A 7,608-nucleotide genomic window follows, 5' to 3' on the forward strand; every position below is an offset into this window, starting at 1 on the left:
CTTGTCAGGGTGAAAGGGAAGGCAGGTAGGTATAGGGAATGCTGGATGACTAAAGAAATTGAGGATTTCGTTAAGAAAAAGAAGGAAGCATATGTCAGGTATAGACAGGATAGATCGAGTGAATTCTTAGAAGAGTATAAAGAAAGTATGAGTATACTTAAGAGGGAAAACAGGAGGACAAAAAGGGGACATGAGATAATTTTGGCAAATAGAATTAAGGAGAATCCAAAGGGTTTTTACAAATATATTAAGGACAAAAGAGTAAGTAGGGAGAGAAGAGGGCCCCTCAAGGATCAGCAAGGTGGCCTTCGTGTGGAACCACAGAAAATGGGGGAGATACTAAATGAATATTTTGCATCAGTATTTACTGTGGGAAAGGATATGGAAGATATAGACTGTAGGGAAATAGATAGTGACATCTTGCAAAATGTCCAGATTACAGAGGAGGAAGTGCTGGATGTATTGAAATGGTAAAAAGTAGATAAATCCTCAGGACCTGATCAGGTGTACCCTAGAACTCTGTGGGAAGCCAGAGAAGTGATTGCTGGGCCTCTTGCTGAGATATTTGTATCATCGATAGTCACAGGTGAGGTGCCAGAAGACTGGAGATTGGCAAACATGGTTCCACTGTTTAAGAAGGGCGGTAAAGACAAGCCAGGGAACCATAGACTGGTGAGCCTGACCTTGGTGGTGGGCAAATTGTTGGATGGAATCCTGAGAGACAGGACGTACATGTTTTTGGAAAGGCAAGGACTGATTATGGATAGTCAACATAGCTTTGTGCATGGGAAATCATGTCTCACAAACTTGATTGAGTTTTTTGAAGAAGTAACAAAGAAGATTGATGAAGGCAGAGCAGTAGATGTGATCTATATGGACTTCAATAAGGCGTTCGACAAGGTTCCCCATGGGAGACTGCTTAGCAAGGTTAGATCTCATGGAATACAGGGAGAACTAGCCATTTGGATACAGAACTGGCTCAAAGATAGAAGACAGAGGGTGGTGTTGGAGGGTTGTTTTTCAGACTGGAGGCCTGTGACCAATGGAGTGCCACGAGGATCGGTGCTGAGTCCTCTACTTTTTGTCATTTACATAAATGATTTGGACGCGAGCATAAGAGGTACGGTTAGCAAGTTTGCAGATGACACCAAAATTGGAGGTGTAGTGGACAGCGAAGAGGGTTACCTCAGATTACAACAGGATCTGGACCAGATGGACCAATGGGCTGAGTATTGAGTACAGTAGTTGGGAGGTCATGTTGTGGCTGTACAGGACATTGGTTAGGCCACTGTTGGAATATTGCGTACAATTCTGGTCTCCTTCCTATCGGAAAGATGTTGTGAAGGTTGAAAGGGTTCAGAAAAGATTTACAAGGATGTTGCCAGGGTTGGAGGATCTGAGCTACAGGTGAGAGGCTGAACAGGCTGGGGCTGTTTTCCCTGGAGCGTCGGAGGCTGAGGGGTGACCTTCGAGAGGTTTACAAAATTATGAGGGGCATGGATAGGATAAACAGACAAAGTCTTTTCCGTGGGGTCGGGGAGTCCAGAACTAGAGGCCATAGGTTTAGGGTGAGAGGGGAAAGATACAAAAGAGACCTAAGGAGCAACTTTTTCACGCAGAGGGTGGCACGTGTATGGAATGAGCTGCCAGAGGAAGTGGTGGAGGCTGGTACAATTGCAACATTTAAGAGGCATTTGGATGGGTATTTGAATAGGAAGGGTTTGGAGGGATATGGGCCGGGTGCTGGCAGGTGGGACTAGATTGGGTTGGGATATCTGGTCGGCATGGACGGGTTGCGCCGAAGGGTCTGTTTCCATGCTGTACATCTCTATGACTCTATGACTGTATGACAAAAGGATAACTAGGGAGAGAATAGGGCCCCTCAAAGATCAGGAAGGCAGCCTTTGTGTGGAGTCGCGAGAATTGTGAGAGATACTAAACAAGTATTTTGCATCAGTGTTTAGTGCGGAAAAGGACATGGAAGATATAGAATGTAGGGAAATAGATGGTGACATCTTGATAAATGTCCAAATTACAGAGGAGGAAGTGCTGGATGTCTTGAAATGCATAAAAGTGGATAAATCACCAGAACCTGATCAGGTGAACCCTGTGAGAAGCTAGAGAAGTGATTGCTGGGCCTCTTGCTGAGATATTTGTATCATCGATAGTCGCAGGTAAAGTGCCGAAAGACTGGAGGTTGGCAAATGTGGTTCACTATTTAAAGCAGGTGGTAAGGACAAGCCAGGGAACTATTGACCAGTGAGCCTGACATTGGGGGGCATATTGTTGGAGGGAATCCTGAGGGACAGGATGTACCTGTATTTGGAAAGGCAAGGACTGATTAGGGATAGTCACATGGCTTTGCAAGTGGGAAATCATGTCTCACAAACTTGATTGAGTCTTTTGAAGACGTAACAAACAGGATTGATGAGGGCAGCGGGGTAGACCTGATCTCTATGGACTTCAGTAAGGCGTTTGACAAGGTTCTTCATGGGAGACTGATTAGCAGGGTTAGATTTCATGGAATACAGGGAGAACTAGCCATTTGGATACAGAACTGGCTCAAAGGTAGAAGACAAAGGGTGGTGGTGGAGGGTTGTTTTTCAGACTGGAGGCCTATGACCAGTGGAGTGCCACAAGGATCAGTGCTGGGTCCACTATTTTTTGTCATTTACATAAATGATTTGGATGTGAGCATAAGAGGTACAGTTAGTAAGTTTGCAGATGACACCAAAATTGGAGGTGCAGTGGACAGCGAAGAAGGTTAGCTCAGATTACAACAGGATCTTGACCAGATGGGCCAATGGGCTGAGAAATGGCAGATGGAGTTTAATTCAGATAAATGCGAGGTGCTGCATTTTTGGGAAAGCAAATCTTGGCAGGACTTATACACTTAATGGTAAGGTCCGAGACAGTGTTGCTGACCAGAAAGACCTTGGAGTGCAGGTTCATAGCTCCTTGAATGTGGAGTTGCAGGTAGATAGGATAGTGAAGAAGGCGTTTGGTATGCTTTCCTTTATTGGTCAGAGTATTGAGCACAGGAGTTGGGAGGTCATGTTGCGGCTGTACAGGACATTAGTTAGGCCACTGTTGGAATATTGCGTGCAATTCTGGTCTCCTTCCTATCGGAAAGATGCTGTGAAATTTGAAATGGTTCAGAAAAAATTTACAAGGATGTTGCGAGGGTTGGAGAATTTGAGCTATAGCGAGAGGCTGAACAGGCTGGGGCTGTTTTCCCTGGAGCGTCGGAGGCTGAGGGGTGACCTTATAGAGGTTTACAAAATCATGAAGGCCATGGATAGGATAAATAGGCAAAATCTTTTCCCTGGTGTCGGGGAGTCCAGAACTAGAGGCCATAGGTTTAGGGTGAGAGGGGAAAGATATAAAAGAGACTTAAGGGGTAACTTTTTCATGCTGAAGGTGGTACGTGCATGGAATAAGCTGCCAGAGGAAGTGGCGGAAGCTGGTACAATTGTAACATTTAAGAGGCATTTGGATGGGTATATGAATAGGAAGGGTTTGGAGGGATATGGGCTGGGTGCTGGCAGGTGGGACTAGATTGGGTTGGGATATCTGGTCAGAATGGATGAGTTGGACTGAAGTGTCTGTTTCCGTGCTATACATCTCTATGACTCTATGAATCTATGTAAGGAGCAACAGGGTAACTAGCAACAGGGTAGTCCCTCTCAAGGACAAAGGGGGAAAGATATGCATGGAGTCAGAGGGAATGTATGAAATTCTTAATGAGTACTTTGCATTGTTTTCAATGAGAAGAGGGACATGGCGGATGTTAAGGTAAGGGATAGATCTTTAATTACTCTCGATCAAGTCGGCAGAAGGAGGGGGGAAGTGTTGTGTATTCTAAAAGGCATTCAGGTGGACAAGTTCTCAGGTCCGGATGGGATCTATCCCAGGTTACTGAGGGAAGTAAGAGAGGAAATAGTTGGAACTTTAATAGATATCTTTGCAGCATCCTTGAACATGGGGGAGGTCCCAGAGGACTTGAGAATTGCTAATGTTGTCCCCTTGTTTAAAAAGGATAGCAGGGATAATCCCAGGTAATTACAGACCTGTGAGCCTGAAGTCGGTGGTAAGGAAGCTACTGAAGAAGATACTAAGGTATAGAATATATAGCCATTTGGAAGAGAATGGGCTTATCAGTGATAAGCAGCATGGTATTGTGCATTTACATTTGGAGGGAAATGAGCTTATCAGTGATAGGCAGTATGGTTGTTTGCAGGGAAGGTCATGTCTTACAAACCTAATAGAATTCTTTGAAGAGGTGACAAAGTTGGATGATGAGGGAAAGTGCTGTAGATGTCATATACATGGACTTTAGTAATGCATTTGATAAGGTTCCCCATGGTAGGCTGATGAAGAAGGTGAAGTCACAAGGAGTCCAGTGTGTTCTAGCTCGATGGATAGAGAACTGGTTGGGCAACATGAGACACAGAATAGAAGTGAAAGGGAGCTCCTCAAAATGGAGATCTGTGACCAATGGTGTCCCACAGGGATCCGTGCTGGGATGACTGTTGTTAGTGACATACATAAATGGTTTGGAGGAAGGTGTAGGTTGCCTCATTAGCAAGTTTGTAGATGACACTAAGATTGGTGGAGTGGCAGATAGTGAAGGGAACTGTCTGAGAATACAGCAGAATATAGAGAGATTAGAGAGTTGGGCAAAAAAATGGCAGCTGGAGTTCAATCCAGACAAACGTGAGGTCATTCATTTTGAAAAATGCAATTCAACAGCGAACTATACAGTCAAAGGAAAAGTCCTAGAGAAAATTTATTTACAGAGAGATCTGGGTGTTCAGGTCCATTGTTCCCTGAAGGTGGCAACGCAGGTCAATAGAGTGGTCAAGAAGGCATATGGCATGCTCTCCTTCATCGAATGGGGTATTGAGTACAAGAGTTGACAGGTCTTGTTAAAGTTGTATAAGACTGTGGTTCAGCCACATCTGGAATACTGCATACAGCTTTGGCCACCACATGACCGAAAGGACATAAATGATTTGGAGAGGGTGCAGAGGAGGTTCACCAGGATGTTGCCTGGTATGGAGGGCGCTAGTTATGAGGAGAGGTTGAGTAGATTAGGATTATTTTAGTTAGAGAGAAGGAGGTTGAGAGGGGACCTGATTGAGGCATATGAAGTTATGAAAGGTGTAGACAGGGTGGATAGCAAGAAATGTTTTCCCAGAGTGGAGGACTCAATTACTAGGGGTCATGAGTTCAAAGTGAGAGGGGAAATGTTTAGGGGAGATATACGTGGAAAGTTCTTTATGCAAATGGTGGTGGATGCCTGGAATGCATTGCCAGTGGAAGTGGTGGGGCGGGAACGATAATGTCATTTAAGATGTACCTGGACAGGAATTGGCATGCAGCAAAGGGATACAGATCCTTAGAAGGCAGCAGGTTTACGCAGATGATCTGGATCGGCGCAGGCTTGAAGGGCCGAAGAGCTTGTTCTTCTGCTGTAATGTTCTTTGTTCTTTTTGTTCTTTGTTAAATGCCAGTTTCAGGCGCCACTTGAGAAATTTGACTACAATAAGTGGAATGAAGTAAAACCTGTTGCAATGCAGAGATAGGCAGCTGAAAGCAGTGTTTCCACCTCTGTATTTGCAACACAGTCAAACTAAACCATCAAAGACACTGAAGAGTCATTCCAACAGTTCCTAAGCAAACTTTTAAATAACCAATCACAGACTCTTGAAAAATTAATTTCCAGCCACAGTTTTGTACCTTAAACAAAAGATTTAACAATTGATTAAATGCAAATTAACATTAGCAGGGGAAAAAAAATTAAACAGCATAGTGAGCTGATTAACATTTGTGCTTTAAACCCAAAACATTTATTTCCAGCTGTCATTCACACAGGCAGACAGACAATTGAATACAGTTAAGGGATAAAAAGAAAAAAATAACAAAACAGGTCAGATCACTTAAATGTCCTTCATAATGTGTTGTTTCACAGGCATACATGTGGGCTCCTTGGCTGTTTAATTTGAAACGTTGGGTTAGCTTCTCAGTTCCCCAGGCAAAGGCAGCAATATTCCTTATGCAGCTTTTATCTCTTTGGGATTCGGAAGCTGCGGTATCAGATTAATCAGAGAGCTTTCAAATCTTCATGCTGTCTCAGCAGTAGCCCAGACCATCTCACAGAAAGCTTATTTCAAATAAAAACTTTAAAAAAAAACAAAAACAGAGATTGCTGGAAAATCTCAGCTGGTCTGGCAGCATCGATGGAGAGAAATCAGATTCAGCATTTTTGGTCCAGCAACCCTTCTTCAGAACACAAAGCTCACCTAGTTTGCTCTTTTGTTTGTAACACAGCCTGTCCCAAAGTCCAGCAGTCATTTATGGCTCTTAACTCAAAAATGATGAAAGGATAAAATAAAAACAATGTCAAGTCTTTCCTCATTGCTCAGTTATTTCTCCAGAGTAACACGTGTCTACAGTTTTTTGCAACTCTTGCAGGTGATGCTGTGCCAGAAGATGCCTGATAGTGCCTCATCTGCAGCAGCCTCGTTCACTCTATCATGGAGACTTATCTCATCCAGCAACAGCCTGGGGACTTGGCTAACAAAAAAACCGTGGCTGAAACAAGGGGCACATGTGAATAGGATATGGTAAAAGCAAGAGAAGGATCCAGGCTTCCCATATCGCAAGATGGAGAAATGTCTGCCCTTCGCTGAGGAGTCTTATCCCAGAGATAATCAGTTTCATGTGCAGAACACAACTATGCAGGTGGAGTTCATTGATAAGAGGCACTACCTATCTCTGTAATCTTCAATTCTCTTTGTAAGGCATCCACCCAGAAGACCTAATAAAAGGTCCCATATATTTTAAAGTGGGATCAAACACTAGAAAGATTAATTGCCAATGATGCCACTGAAGAACAAATATGACGCAAACCAACTTCAACTCCCTATTGTTATGGGTTAGGCAATCCATGAGTTTATTCAACCAAAAGCACAATATTGCTGATGCTGGAAATCTGAAAGAAAACAGAAAGTGGTGGAAAAACTCAGGAGATCTGGCAGTATCTGTGGAGAGAGAAACAGGGTGAACGTTTTGAGTCCAGTATGACTCTGAAGAAGAGATTTGCTGAGTTTCTCCACAACTTTCTGTTTATCCCATTCAATAGAGCATTTCTTTTGATGAATGCCTAAGACTGATGTTTATTAGAAACTTGTTCATTGTTGTCTCAGGTTTTTCATTTGCAGCTGGCTCTGGGCTTTCTGCAATCTCTACAGGTCTCTCTCTGACAACTCCTATAACCATAGGAAAAATGCTTTCCTTCACACTCCTTAGTACTTGGCAGGACTGACATTTTCTGAATGGTATTATTCTGCAACATGAGTACCTTTATCTAAAACTCTGATAAACCCTGAGAAATCCAAATCATCTCCACTTTGATCTTACAGAAGTTGATAAGTTGAGATCCCTGTCTGAACAAAATAGCTTTGACTTTCTTAGTGTTGTGCTCAGTGTTAACTAATGTGATTGCGATTACTCAAGGTTACTATGAAAGATACAATGTTATATAACATCACTGAGGATAATCCAATAGTCACTGGCAATGTTGGACTTCTTTGTTGAGGTGGA

General features: G+C 43.2%; 1 long non-coding RNA gene across 1 annotated transcript in view; it reads left to right on the plus strand.

Moving 5' to 3' along the window:
* LOC122551362 (uncharacterized) overlaps positions 1–7,065 on the plus strand; it is an 87,826-nt gene extending 80,761 nt beyond the window's left edge. Inside the window, exon 5 of the long non-coding RNA XR_006312083.2 lies at positions 6,478–7,065. This is a non-coding gene — a long non-coding RNA (uncharacterized LOC122551362). The remainder of the gene's footprint in view (positions 1–6,477) is intronic.
* Positions 7,066–7,608: the final 543 nt, after the last annotated feature.

This window comes from Chiloscyllium plagiosum, unplaced genomic scaffold (assembly GCF_037043375.1).
Source record: "Chiloscyllium plagiosum isolate Xiang-an unplaced genomic scaffold, Cpla_swu_hap1 HiC_scaffold_1, whole genome shotgun sequence".
Lineage (NCBI taxonomy): Eukaryota > Metazoa > Chordata > Chondrichthyes > Orectolobiformes > Hemiscylliidae > Chiloscyllium > Chiloscyllium plagiosum.